Source organism: Myotis davidii, unplaced genomic scaffold (genome assembly GCF_000327345.1).
Source record: "Myotis davidii unplaced genomic scaffold, ASM32734v1 scaffold585, whole genome shotgun sequence".
Taxonomy (NCBI): Eukaryota; Metazoa; Chordata; class Mammalia; order Chiroptera; family Vespertilionidae; genus Myotis; species Myotis davidii.
Window position 1 is genome coordinate 61,155 of NW_006295981.1, and position 15,814 is coordinate 76,968.

Genomic DNA, 15,814 nt, shown 5'->3' on the forward strand with positions numbered 1-15,814 from the left:
CCCACTGCTGGCTTAGGCTGCCAGTCGGACATCCTCCAAGGGCTCCCGACTGTGAGAGGGTGCAGGCCAGGCTGAGGGAACCCCTCCCATCAGTGCACGAAGTTCATGCACCAGGCCTCTAGTCCTTCATAAAATGAAGGAGCAATAGGACTTCTGTAAATAAATAAAACCTCAGGTAGTCACCCATGGACCTGTCCTACAAGAAATGCTAAAGGAAACTTTCAGTCTTGAATGAAAAGACAATATACATTACTCAAAGTCATAAGAAGAAATAAAGAACACCAATAAAGGTAACTACCTGAGTAAATGGAAAAGCTAGTAAATCTTGTTTATAAATCTTATTTTATTTTCTATATGATTTAAGAGATGAATGCATAAATTAATAATTATAAATCTATGTAATGGCCACACATATATAATAGATGTAATCTGTAATAATTTGAACATAAAATGGGGACAGAACTATATACGAGCATAGATTTTGTATACTATTGAAGCTAAATTGCTATTAATTCAAACTAGATTGTTATAAATTTAATATGTTAATTTTAATCACCAGTATAACCACTAAGTACAAACAAAATACAGAAAAGTAAATAAGAAGAGAATCAAAATAGTATGTTAGAACAAAGAAACAGTAAAGAAGGCAGTATAGAGGAATTGTGGAACAAAAAAACCCCAACATAAACAAATAGCAAAATGGCAGAAGTAATCAGTAACTGTTTTAAATGAAAATAGATTAAGCTCTCAAATTAAAAAGCAGAAATGGCAGAATGGTTTAGAAATATGATCCAACTATACTCACCTGTGTACCTCCCTCCTTCTCTGGTATTCTGCAATGCAAACCACTGAGCCTTGGTTTCCATTTTCTTAATTCAGGAAGTCCTTTTATTTCTTTCCTGAGCTGCAGCTGGAGACTCTCAAGCAGTAAGGTGGGAAACCATAGGGCTCACTTCCTTTTTCTCTTAGGTCCAAATTCATGAAAACTGCTTTTTTGTGTTTTTTTGTTCATACTGTTTGGTATTTTAGTTATTACATGAGAGAGTAAGTCCAGTTCCCATTACTCCATCTTGGCTGGAAGCAGAAGCCAGTTTTTATAAAAAATGTTTTTATCTATAAAAGTTTTATAATGGCTTAGGGATTAATTTTTTAACTCATTCAGTTTTATTAAACTTTGGTTTTCACTAATTACTCTATAAACTGAAGTAATATATAACCTTATAATAGTCCAAGAAAAAAATTATTTCTTTGGCCTTTAAAAAAGACATTTTAATGACAAATATATTAATTAAAAAGGCATTCTAGTTTTTTTTAGCATACTATAAAGTGCTTTATAATACTCTTTTTTTAAAATATATTTTATTGATTTTTTTACAGAGAGGAAGGGAGAGGGATAGAGACTTAGAAACATCGATCCGCTGCCTCCTGCACACCCCCTACTGGGGATGTGCCTGCAACCAAGGTACATGCCTTTGACTGGAATCAAGCCTGGGACCCCTCAGTCCGCAGGCTGACGCTCTATCCACTGAGCCAAAACAGTCAGGGCTGCTTTATAATGCTCTTAATGACTAAAATAATTTTTTTACCTTTTCCTATGAGTAAGAGAAAAAAAATAATTTTGTATGTGCTGTCAAATATCCGTTGCCAGTAAGCTATTTTTCATGTGTCAAGAAAATACTACCACATGCACTAGGTCAATTATGGATTTATATTAATTACAGCTGTTATAGTAGTAAAAAAAAGAAAGCTTGGGCAGGCATTCTAATTACTGATCTGGAAACAGGACAACTAGAAATGTAGTTCTAGGTTTTCTTTAAAAAATAAAACTTCTTCATCTAAAAACATTAATTTATATGACAGAAAACTTATGTTTGTATATATTTTAGGTTTAATGAAAATAATTTTGTGCGTCTGTGTCTGTAGTTGGTCTCCTCCTCTGAAAACAGCTTTAGATTCGAAACATGAAACAGCTTTATATTTGAAACAGGGAAACTGCCTTTGGGAATGTGAAAATACTGTTTTCGATCCCTGTCTGGTCTAATCCACGGATGCAAACCTGCAGATATAAAGGGCTGAAAGTATTTATTGGGGAAAAATCCACATGTAAGTGGACCCCCACTCCTCAAACAATGTTGTTCAAGGGTTAATTCTATTACCTCACAGTTTCTTTTTAGCTGGAACTGAGGTCCCTGATTTCTTGCTAGTTGTTTGTAGGGATTGCTCGCAGCTCTTAGAAGCCACCCTCAGATCCTAGCCACAAGGCCCTTCACAACATGACAGCTACTTCTATGAGGGCAGGAATTTTTCTCTCTAGTCTGCTAAGAAGTCTTAGGTCCTAACAATGAAAGGAATGATTCAACTACCACCTTTGCCATTTAAGGAGAGTGATGATTCCATCAGATTCCTCACAGGACTGGTCACACTAAAAGACAGAGGAGTATACAGGATGTATACTCAAGGGGGCAGGAATCTTAGGGCCATCTTAGAATTCTGCCTACAACATTTTGCATTAATTTTAATCTTATTTTTAGGAAAATAAGATTAAAGATTTATGTGGAAGCTGAGCTCTTACATTTTTCTTGGTACTATTTCTATTGACCTTTAAAATCATTGGCTAAGATAGTGGGAGGACTTAAGGAGTAATGGAAAGAAAGTGATGTTTATTGATTACTAATACATGCCAGGTTCCTTTACTTCATAGTTTATTCCATATCAGTGGAAATAATTGCATCTGAACTAAGGAGGTACTATAAGAAACATGTTAGCCAAATCAAATAGTATTCTTAAGGTTCTCAAGTACAGTTAAGAAAATTACATGATGATAACAACTGTCATTAAGTTCAAAGGCTAAACTAGTATTTCAAATTTCTCCTTAATGTGTGATTGGGTATGCTTTTGATGGTCTTGGAAAACAAATACTCAACACTTCCCAGTGTAATGAACTTTTTTTTAAAAAAAAGCAAGACAGATTTAATTACACAGAATTTAAAACAGACTGTAGCTTATGTAACTAAATTCAATGACCTAAAATATTTCTCCTAAATCATGCTGCATGTATTTTATGAATCTATTAATAAGATTTATTCCAGGATGGTGCCATACATATTTATATGTACTCTAGTACATAATCATAGTCGAATCTTTCATCATCTAGCACAGCAGTTCTCAACCTGTGGGTTGCGACCCCTTTGGGGGTTGAACGACCCTTTCACAGGGGTCGCCTAAGACCATCGGAAAACACATATATAATTACATATTGTTTTTGTGACTAATCACTATGCTTTAATTATGTTCAATTTGTAACAATGAAAATATATCCTGCATATCAGATATTTACATTATGATTCATAGCAGTAGCAAAATTACAGTTATGAAGTAGAAACGAAAATAATTTTATGGTTGGGGGTCACCACAACATGAGCAACTGTATTAAAGGGTCACAGCATTAGGAAGGTGGAGAACCACTGATCTAGATCAAATATAGCTAATATTGCTTGAAAAATAGGTACTACAAAGGGTTTTAGAATTAAGAAACATTTTAAACCACATTTAAATTCAAAGATTACTTAACCTAACTTTCATCTTGAAGCAACAAGAAGTTTGAAGTACTGTCTTTGTTCAGAGCAATCAAGATAATATCAAATAATTTCAGTTTTCAAAAATGATTTTATTAAATATTTAAAGGCTTGAATTAAAGTCCTTGGCAATATAGTGATGCTAGAATATTTGTAGCAAATTACAAATACAAGTTGAAAACTCAAAATAATGACAGCTATTTTTAATTGCTTCTTCTCTGTTACATAAATATAGAATGACTACACAGCTGAAAAACTACAAATATGAAACAAACATTAGAGAAATAACTGACTCATAAGATAGAAACACCTAAATTATTTCACTGGTGTAAAAATGCACTAAAATTTTATTCATGGATAAGATATCCTGATAATAACATAGGCTTAAAGTTCAAAAAAAGAATTTCTATACCTTCTTTTATAAATCCCTTATAAAATTTTCAAGATGCTTTTTGACCTAAAATGCTTGATTCTTGTCTAGGCCAGAAAAATATTTTGGGAAACTGGAAGAAAAATTGTATTTCATATTTGTTTGAGATCTCAATATAGTTGGAAAAAGAAAATATTTTCCTCATTCTTATTTGGGCATTTTGCACTCATTCACACATGGCATAAATTTAAACTTTGAATTGGCATGTATGAAGTCCTCTATGAAGGAATCACAGTCCAGAAATAAATGCTGGCATTTTTTTATTTCTGAGGCAGAGCATAAAATATTTGCAGTACCCTGTTTCCTTAGGGGTGAACTAGGCACCACTCATTCCAGCCCGGTTGCACTTGTACTCAAAACCCAACTCAACACATGTTGACAAGTGAGATAGCATTTGAAAGCTCTTTACAAGAAAGCAAACTAAATGCATAATTCCTATAAAGTTAAAAATATCTATGAGGACCAGAAAGCTAGAATCACAAAGAACTCAATTATTTCCAGCAATGGCAAACTGATTAATATACACCAACTCTCTCACTAAAAACTAGAAAAGCTGGGCAAAACAAAAACCTGAATGCTAACCAGGCAGTGAGAAATTACAGGACTGTGGAGAAGTAAAGTTACACAGGTAATTCTAGCATTTGGGACTGCTTTTCCCAGAGGGTCATCTGTTGACGAGCCAATTCCAAAATTCAGACTTGAGCAGAGCTTTCAAAAGACTCACAAGAAAAGGGGCCAAAGCTGGAGGCAGGAGTTCAGGGTCTACGAAGGAGAAAGGTCCTGGCTTTGGACGGGCCACACTCTGAAAAAAGATGAACGAGAACAATCTGGAACTGAATGCATCTTCAAAATCTCAAGGCCTTTCTAGATCCAAGTGATCCAGGATCATGAGTACTCCTACTTTCCTTCCCCAAGCAAAATGAAATCATCCTCCCTGAAATAATCTCTATTTTTCACGCACAGTGCCAATATATAAAATAACAACTAGGTATACTAGGAAAGAAATCAACATAATAAAAGAGAGGAACCAGATAATCAAGTTGTCAAAGACTTTAAAATAAGTATATTTTATACAAGAAAATCAGATAAGATTGAGAATTTTGTCAGAAAATTAGAAAAAAGGGAATCAAGAAAATTTGCGGCCAGACTGAAAATACAACTAAATTGGAGAACATTCGCCTGTAATTACCAACTGAGGTCCCGCTGAGGAGGGGACTTATATCAAGGAAAGACAGAAAACACCTGGAGACCAGTAGGAAGGGCAAGATCACCAGAGGAGCTGACTCAGCTTCCAGGGGTGGCAGGCTGAGAGTAAGGAGGGAGCTCTCAGAGACAGGCAGGACTGTTCCCTCAGAAGATAGAGGCCCAGAACCCAGGTTGGGCTCCACAGCCTGAAGCACCAGGGCTGAGACTCGTGGCCCACATAACATTCAGCCATGAAAAGGAAGCAGGGCTGCTGGCCACAGCGGAGTCTGGAGACTGGAGACTGGAGCTGTTGGAGAGAAAGCTGCAATTTCATTTTTTGTTTGTTTATTAGTTCATTTAAACCCAGAGCAAAGGAGCTTTCATTTGCAGCTACTCATCACAGGCTTTGGTGCAGGGATAGAGGCAAGGACTTTAGGTGCCTAAGGAGGGGCTGTGGTGGGGAGCATTATGGGATAGGTGGAAAATCAGCAGCCAGGGGTATTAGGTCTTAGCCCCCAAACCAAAAGGGCCATTGTTACTGAGAGGAGCTAGCTGCTCCCAGCAGTTGGAGGGCAGGTAAAGGAAAAATAAAACCACCCTAGGTTAGTAGTTAGCAAACTGCAGCTGGCAAGCCACATGCAGCTCTTTGGCCCCTTGAGTGTGGCTCTTCCACAAAATACCACGTGCAGGCGCACACGTACAGTGCAATTGAAACTTCGTGGCCCATGCACAGAAGTCGGTATTTTGTGGAAGAGCCACACTTAAGGGGCCAAAGAGCCGCATGTGGCTCGCGAGCTGCCGTTTGCCAACCACTGCTCTAGGTGATACAGCCTGCCTCACCCACATGTTCCCTGCATGCCACACTTTGCATTTTGAGCTTTTCAGAGGAAACAAAAGCATAGGCCAAGCTTAACGGTTTGAAGGGTCTCAAGGAGCCCTCAGTGACTGGGTTGGGGTTAGAACATCTGCCACAATATCCTGGGAGCCACACTGATATTTTGCCTGCACAGGAAAACTGATAAAAACTTCAGGTTTCCAGTCCACCCCATTAGTCTCAAAACAAAGATCTCTGTCCAGCCAAGAGCAGAATAGCTATGGGACAGGGAATCACACCCACCATGTTCCCTGAAAGATAAACAGCACCCCTCACCCCCCACCTAAAGCCCATTCAGAAACAGACTATTGAGTGATTAAGATAGACAGCTGGCTACCAGGCAAAGGCAGAGAGAGGTGGAGCCTGGGGAACCAGGGAAAAATTCCTGACCCAGCCCTGGGCCTCATGCTACTAACAAACTACTTTAGAGGGCAGATTGGCCACTCCTGCTTGCAGCCAAGGCCTGTGGAGACAGAACCAAGCAGTGGATCAGTGAATCGCTTGAAGCAACACACAGGTTGCCAAAAGCCAAAAGACAGCACTTGGCAATGGTTAGCACCTAAGCACCAAACAGGAAGCCCAGAATTGGCAGATAGAACATGAACTTAAAAATCAACTACAATAAAAAACAATCAAACACATGGAGGCTAAATAGCATGCTATTAAACAATAAATGGGTTACCAAAGAGATCAAAGAAGAAATAAAAAAAAAAAACACCCTGGCAACAAATGAAAACAAACACATAACAATGCAAAATCTCTTGGACACAGCAAAAGCAGTCCTGAGAGGGAAGTTCATAGTACTACAAGCCTATGTCAAAAAACAAACAAACAAAAAAAACCCCAAAACAAGAAAAATTAATAATAAACTATTTAACCCCACAACTTAAAGAATTAGAAAGAGAACAACAAGAAAAGCCCAGAGTAAGTAGAAGGAAGGAAATAAAGATCAGAGTGGAAATAAATGACATAAAGACTGAAAAAAAAAAACAATATAAAAGATCAATAAAACCAAGAGCTGGTTCTTTGAAAACATAAACAAGATTGATGAACCTCTAGCCAAAATCATCAAGAAACAAATAGAGAAGACCCAAGTAAACAAAATCAGAAATGAAAGAGGTAAAGTAACAAGTGACCCCACAGAAATACAAAGGATCATAAAAAAATACCATGAATAACTATATTCCAACAAACCAAACACCTGGATTAAATGCACATACTCTTAGAAAAATACAATCTTCCAAAACTCAGTCAGGGAGAATCAGAAAACCTGAAAAGGCTAATAACTACTGATGAAATTAAAGCAGTAATAATAATTTTAAAAAATCCCAGCAAACAAAAGCCTTGCTCTGGATGTCTTCACAGGCGAGTTTTACTGAACATTCAAAGAAGAACTAATACCTATCCTTCTCAAACTATTGCAAAAAATTTAAGAGGAAGTCACATTTCCAAGCTCTTTCTATGAAGCCAGCATTACCCTAATCACAAAACCAGATAAAGACACTACAAAGAAAGATAATTACAGACCAATATCCATAGTGAACATAGATGCTAAAATCCTCAACAAAATATTAGCAAATTGGATCCAGCATTACATTAGAAAGATCATACAGCACAATCAAGTGGGATTTATTCCAGGTATGCAAGGCTGGTACAATATTTGCAAATCAATAAATGTGATACATCACATAAACAAATTGAATGACAAATCACATGATCATATCAAATGACAAATCACATGAAAAAGCAAAATAAAAACCAACAACCTGTTTTTATCATTAAAATGTCCATACTGCCCAAAGCAATCTATGAATTCAATGCAATCCCTATAAAGATACCAATGGCATATTTCACAGCTAGAACAAACACTCCAAAAATTTATATGGAACAAAAAGGACCCTGTATAGCCACAGCAATCTTGAGAAAGAACAAAGTTGGAGGAATCACAATACTAGATATCAAGTTATACTATAAGGTGAGTGTAATCAAAACAGCCTGGTACTAGCACAAGAACAGGTCTATGGATCAAAAGAACAGAACAGAGAACTCAGAGATCAACCCAAATTTGACAAAGGTGGCCAGAGTACAATGGGGTAAAAATAGTCTCTTCAATAAATGGTTTTGGAAAAATTGGACAGGTACATGCAAAAAATTGAAACTAGACCACCAACTTACACCATACATAAGAATAAACTCAAAATGGATAAAAGATTTACCGGTAAATATAAGTCGTGAAACCATAAAAATCCTAGAAGAAATCATAGGCAGCAAAATTTAAGATATATCTCATAGTACTGTTTACCAGTACTCTTTCTTTGTCTGCTAAACTCTTTATTTCACCTTCAATTTTTTTTATTGCTTAAAATATTACAAAGAGTATTACATTTGTCTCCTTCTCTCCCCCCCAACCCCCCACCTTCAATTTTGAATGATAGCCCTGCTGGATAGAGTAGTCTTGCAATCAGTGCTGTGGTTTTCATTACCTTGTATACTTTATTCCATTCCCGTCTAGCCTGAAGTGTTTCTATTGAGAAGTCAGCTGAAAGTGTAATGGAAGCTCCCTTTTAGATAACTTTCTGTCTCTCTCTTGAAGCCTTTAAAATTCTTTCTTTGTCTTTCATGTTTGACATTTTAATTAATATGTGCCTAGCTGTGGTTCTTTTGAGTTTCATCTTGGTTGGGACTCTTCAATGACTTTTTCCTTCACCAGGTTAGGGAAATTATTTGCCATAATTTCTCCAAACAAATTTTTTAGCCCTTGCTTCGATTCTTCTCCTTCTGGCACCCCTATGATCTGAATGTTATATTTCATGTTGTCCCAAAGCTCCCTTAGACTCTCCTCCTGCTTTTTAATTTGTTTTTTCCATTTACTGCTCTGCATGACTGTTTTTTTCTCCCTGGTCTTTTAATTTGCTGCTTTGGTCCTTAGCTTCTTCTAGTCTACTGTTGAATGCTTCTAAGGTGTTCTTTATTTCAGCTATGTAATTCCTCCTTTCCAATTGATTTTTATTGTTTCAATCTCTCTTTTCATGTTAGTATAGCCCTGTTTGAGACCCTTATAATTCTCATGAAGTTGCTTGTAATTCTCACTGATTTGTTTGAGCAGCCTATTGCCATTACTCAGAATTCTTTATCTGACAAATTGCTTGCTTCCATTTTATTTAGTCCTTTTCTGGCAGTTCCTCCTTTTCTTTCATTTGGGGGTTCTTTGCCTTCCCTTTTTTGCTTTCCTTTTGTTTTTGTTTCTATGTATTAGATCATTCTGCTATGCCTCTCAGAATTTTTGAGTGGTTTTATGTAGTTGGTGTTTTTTGGGACCCAGTGGTGCAGTGTGTTAGATCTCCTGTGCTGGATGCTCTAGGAGAGCACTCCCTTACTTGAGTTATTTGTGTTCTCCTGTTGTAGTTGGTTCTTGAATGTTATTGTCCCATTTGTGGATGGAATCTCATCTCAGGCCAGCTGATTCTGTGGCTCACTCCTAACTATGTGGCTCACCCCTGACCACATCATGCAAACTATTGTGGAGGTGCTGAATGAACAGAACAAAATGCAACACAACACAATGCAAAACAAAAGAAACAAAACAAAAACATACACAAGACCCCCACAGCACCAGCAAAAGGAACCACCAGAGAAGAGAAAATTAGGAAAGAGGAAAAAGAGCAAGAATGATAAAGAAAAAGAATGAAAGAAAAAATATGAGGATAAAACAAAAAAAAACATAAAAAAAACACAAACAAAAAAGGCAGGGGTGGAGAAAAAGGAATATGTAGGTGCAATGCAGAAATAAAGAAAATAAGGATGACGAATTGGGGAAATAGGGGAAGAAAAATGGTTTAAAATAAAGGAAGAAGAAAAGAAAAACATTTTGAAAAGGAAAAGAGAAACCGAATAGACCAAAAATAAGAAAATAAAAAAATATGGAAAAGCAGGAGGAAAGGAAAAGAGAGAAAGAAAAAAAAAAGACTGAGTAGGAAAAGGGAAGGGGAAAATTAGATAATGAACAAAACATTAGAGACTAGGACCAATAAAGCAATTAGACTAAGAAGATTTTAAAAAAAGAGAAAACAATAAAAAATGAAAAGAAGAGGAAAAAAACGAAGTGGTATATATTTCAGCAGTTTAATGCCCCTGGGAGCTCTCTTTAGATCAGATTCTTCTGTTCTGTCTGCCAATTCTGGGCTTCCCATGAGGTACTGAGGTGCTAACCACTATTGAGAAACTGTCCTCCTTTAGCTTTCAGCAATCAGCTTGAAGCTCCAAGCGATCCACAGTTTGTGTCTATTGCCACAGGACTTGGCTGCAAGCAGGAGAAGCCAATCTGCCCTTTAAAGCAGGTTTGTTAGCAGCATGGGGCCCAGGGCTGGATCAGCAAACTTCCCCTGATTCCCCAGGCTCTGCCTCTGCCCACCTTCGCTTGCTAGCCAACTGTCAATTTTAATCACTCACAAGTCTGTTTCTGAAAAGGCACTGGGGGGGCAGGCACTGTTCAGATTTCAGGGAATATGGTTGGTGTGTTTCCCTATCCCAGAGCTATTCCTCCATTAGTGGCCCAAAATATTACTCTGCCCTCTCCTGGGCAGAGATCCTTGTAGGCAGTCCAGGGGGATTGGCTGGAAACCTGGAGTTTCCTGCGGGGAAAGTACCAGTCATATTGCGGGCATAGTGAGACAGAAGGCTCTCCTCCAATCCAGTCACTGATGCTCCCTGAGACTGTTCAAACCTGAAGGCTTGGCCTCTGCTTTTGTTTCCTCTGAAAAGCTCAAAATGCAGGGTGTGGCAGGCAGGGCTCCTGAGGGTGGGGAAGACTGCATCACCTGGGACAGGGTTTATTCCTGCTCTTGCATTATGGTTACTGAGAAGAGCTAGCTCTTCTCAGTGAAAATGGCTGTTTCAGTTTGTGGGCCTACAACCTAATACTCCTTACTACTGCTTTTCCTTGTAACCCCACAATGCTTCCCACCCAAGCCTCTCCTTAGGCACCTCAAGTCTGCGCCTCCATCCTTGCACCAAAGCCTAAGATGAGTAGCTGCAAATGAAAACTCCTGTGCTCTGGGTTTAAAACAAACAAACATGCAGCTTTCTCTCCTATGGGTTCCAGTCTACTGTCTCCAGACACCACTATGGCCAGGGGCCCTGCTTCCTTTCATGGCTGGATGTTACGTGGGCAGCAAGTCTCAGCTCTGGTGCTCCAGGCTGTGAAACCCAGCCTGGGTCTGGGCCTCTATCTTTAGAGGGAACAGACCTGCCTGTATCTGAGAGCTCCCTCCTCACTCTCAGCCTGCCTCTCCTGGAAGCTGGGTCAGTTCCTCTGGTGACTTTGCCTTTCCTACCAGTCTTTAGGTGTTTTCTGTCTTTCCTTGATAAAAGTTCTCTCCTCAGCTGGACCTCAGTTGGTAATTCTGCATGTATGTTCCCCACTTTAATTGTATTTCCAGTCTGGCCCTGGGAGGAGGTGCAAGAAAAGTCTGCTTACTTGGCTGCCATTTTCTCCTCTCTTCTACTTTTTCTTTTTTTTAAATTCTTACCCAAAGAGTGAGGATAATTTCATTGATTTTTAGAGAGAGGAGAGAAACATCAATGTGACAGAGACACATCGATTGGTTGCCTCCCATACATTGCCCGACTTGGAGGAGGGAAGGTGCGCAGGGAGCGGGGATTGGACCTGCAATCCAGGTACATGCCCTTGACCAGGCATCAAACCTGAGACCCTCAGGTGTTAAGGCCAATGCTCTAACCATTGAGCCTTGCTGGCCAAGGCTACTTGTCCATTTTAATTGCTTCAATAAACTATCTTTGCCTTTGTTTTTGCCTGTAAACATAGATTTGTAGATCTCATTATTAGAAAAATTAGCCCTTTTTCACTAATATCAGAATTTTTTAGTGGTACAGCTTTCCATTTAGTCAAATTTATCAATATACAATTGACCCTTGAACAGCACCAGTGGTAGATGCACTGACCTGCTTACTTGAAAATTGTATATAACTACAGTCAGCCTTCTACATTCAGATTCCCAACACTCAACAGAGTTGACCCAAAGAAGTTTATATATTTCTTTGAAGTGTTCTAGTCAACTAAACTGTGAAGTCAAGTGAAAAACATCTGCATATAAGGACCTGCAAAGTTCAAACCCATGTTGTTCAAGGGCCAACTGAATTCTTTCATAAATGTCTATCATTCTTTAAAAGAAATACTCTCTTACTCCAAGTTATAATATTCATCTATGACTTCTTACTTTAAGATGTCACTTTTCCCCCCTCCACATTTAAATTCCAACACATCTGGAATTTACCTGGGTATAAAAGTGAGAATGGGATCAAACTTTTTCCTATAGCTAACAATTATCCCTACACAATTTACTGAATATTTCATCTTTCTAATGATTTTATATGCTGCCTTTAGCATATTACTAAATTCACACATATATCTTGAGTATATTTCTAGACTGTTGTATTGGTCTACCTTAAACCAGTAGCATTAAATTACTTATGTCTTATATTTTAACTAAAGGCCCAGTGCATGAAATTCATGCACTGGGGGGAAGAGGGGGTGTCCCTCAGTCCAGCCTGCACCCTCTCCAATCTGAGAGCCCTTGGAGGATGTCTGGCTGCCGGTTTAGGCCCAATCCCTGTGGGCCTAAACCAGCAGTCGGACATCCCTCTCACAATCCAGAAATGCTGGCTCCCAACCGCTCGCCTGCCTGCCTGCCTGATTGACCCTAACCTCTTCTGCCTGCCAGCCTGATCACCCCCTAACCACTCCCCTGCTGGCCTGAAGTAGGCCTGGTTGCCCCCAACTATCCTCCCCTGCAGGCCTGGTCACCCCTAACTGCCCTCCCTTGCTGGTCTAATCGCCCACAACTGCCCTTCCCTGCCAGCCATGTTGTGGTGGCCATCTTGTGACCACATGGAGGCGATCATCTTTGACCACATGGGGCAGCCATCTTGTGTGAGGGTGTGATGGTTAATTTGCATATTACCTCTTTATTATATAGAATGGTATTTACTAAAATTAAATTTTTTTTTCTCCTAGCTATTGTTGTATAATTATTCTTCCAGATATACTTCCGGTGACTCAAATTTATTCTAAAAATGCTTTAGGATTTTGACTGCATCATCAATTCATAAATATATGTAGACAGAACTATTACTCTAATACTAAGCCTTTTTATTCAATAATAAAAATCAGTTTTCCAGAAATTCAAACCTTTCATATCTTCGTAGTTCTTCTTGATTTATGGTATCAGCTACATGTAGTAAGCATGTGTATGTTTACTGAATAAATGACTCCACTGCACCAGTATTTGGGGATTAAGTATCATATTAGAAAAGTCTGAAAATATTACATCAGTGGTGGAGCCCTGGCCGATGTGGCTCAGTTGTTTGGGTGTCATCCTATGCACTGAAAGGCTGATTGTTTGATTCCCAGGCATGTATGGGCTTGATCCCTGGTAGTGAGCATGCAGGTGGACAATCCATATTTTGTTCCAACTTTCTCTTTCTCTCCCCTTCCTCTCTAAAATATATACATACATACATACAAATTTTTTTAAAATATATTTTATTGAGTTTCCACAGAGAGGAAAGGAGAGAGATAGAGAGCTAGAAACATCAATGAGAGAGAAACATCGACCAGCTGCCTCCCGCACACTCCCCACTGGGGATGTGCCCGCAACCCAGGTACATGCCCTTGACCGGAATCGAACCTGGGACCTTTCAGTCCGCAGGCTGACGCTCTATCCACTGAGCCAAACCGGTTTCGGCATACATAAAATTTTTAAGAAGTCAGCGGAGTTTGCTTAAAAAAATGGAGTTTATATACAGAATATATTTTGGATGTTACAGAAAAAATCCTGTGCTTTTTACTAATTAGAACCTTTAATCTATCTTTTTTGTTCACCTGTACAAAAATGCTCACTGATATGTAGAATGACCTTAAGGCTCTGCACAATTCCAAGGTATCTGTAGTATCACAACAAACACATAATTTAATATTGATTTAACACAAAATATACTTTCTTGAATCCTACTCCTTAGAAAATTGATGGTTTAAATGGGTACACAGAGAGGGGAAAGCATAAGTTTGGGAAGTGAGCTAATAGATTAGTGTTGTGTTAACGTAGGAAAGAAATAAAAGAAACATTAGGCTAATGGCAACAGAAATAGAGAGAAAAAAATTAATCAAACAAGGTGGGGAAAGGATCCAAAAATTTGAGCTATGGTGGCAGAAAACAATGGACTAACAACCAAAATAGGCAAACATGAGGTTAGCCAATTTTAAAGAAAATAATTTTAGTTTAACACAGGCCGAATTGGAGGTAAAGAACTCTAGTTAAAGCACAAAGTCCAGTGCACAATAAAGATGAAGTTCTAGAGGGTGAGTCTAAGATAATGACTTGACAGTTATATGCCCAGATGTGATGCCAAAGCTATGGAGATCAATATTACCTGGAAAAAAATGTGTTTATTTGTGTGGAGAGTTGCTACAGTGCTTGGACAGGTTCAAGCCTTGTACTAATGAGAGGGCACAGTCCTCTCATGGCCACGTGCAAGTCCCAGCTTGGAGGGCAGAGCCCTCCCAGCACAATTATAGCCAATAGCTATAATTGTAAGCTTGAACCTATGGTCCGAACATGTGGCCCCACATGTCTGAGTGATGTGGGCTTGATAGAGTTCAGGTGCGTGTAATTGAGTAGATTGAAACCCACAAGAATGTTGTAAACACCATAAACATGCCCTTACTCTGCCTCATGGAATCTGGCTAGAAAATAAAGACACGGCTTGTAGTCCATGGCGCTGGTGCTAGCTCTCCATCAGAGAGGCTCTCCAACAGAGAGGACAGCGTCACACCCAGACCCAGCTTTTTTCTCTTGTCTGTCTTTTCTCAATCCTCTACTGTCCCCTCTCAGGGTCACTGAACCTGACTGAGCTGGCGCGGCACATAAGGCACCCAACGTGGGACTGAGTATGCCATGGCCATGCCAGCTTGCCACATATTTGAACCCATCTTACCCCTCTACAACAGAAAAATGAAGTGCTACTACTCTTCATTTTAAGTGTAGCTACTTCTTTTTAAAAAGGTGAACAAATCAAATATAAAAATATGCATCTCCAAAAAACTTGTATGGATATATGCATAACCTATTGACACAGACAATAGAGTGGTGAAGGACCGGGGCAGGGGAGGGGGGTTAGAAGGGGTCAATCCAGGGGGAGGGGACATATGTAATACTTTCAACAATAAAGATTTAAAAATAAAATAGCAAAAAAAATACATCTCTTTCAAAATCAATCAGTACAATAAACTAATAAAAATATATGCAAAAGGTGCTATGGTTCTCTTTTTTTAAAACTAAGCTATATAAAACTGAAAGAAACCACTCAATACTAGTAACTTTATAACCAATAATGCCAAAGAATCAGGCACAGCAACTCCAAAGATGCTTATTGTAGGCTCAATTAAACAATGACAGGGAGAAAGATGTGAAGGGACATTATCACATAAGTCATTAAAAACAGCCCTTCTAAATCACCAAAATTAATTGCCAAAGGGGGAAAAATGTAGTTTTTTTTTATATCATGTGTATTATATAATTACAATATCTACACTAATAAAAGAGAAAAATGGTAATTGGCGTATGATGCTACCCTTTTCATTGGCTAATCAGGGCTATATGCAAATTAACTGCCAACTAAGATTGGCAGTTAACTGCCAACAAGATGGCGGTTAATTTGCATATGTAGGCACAA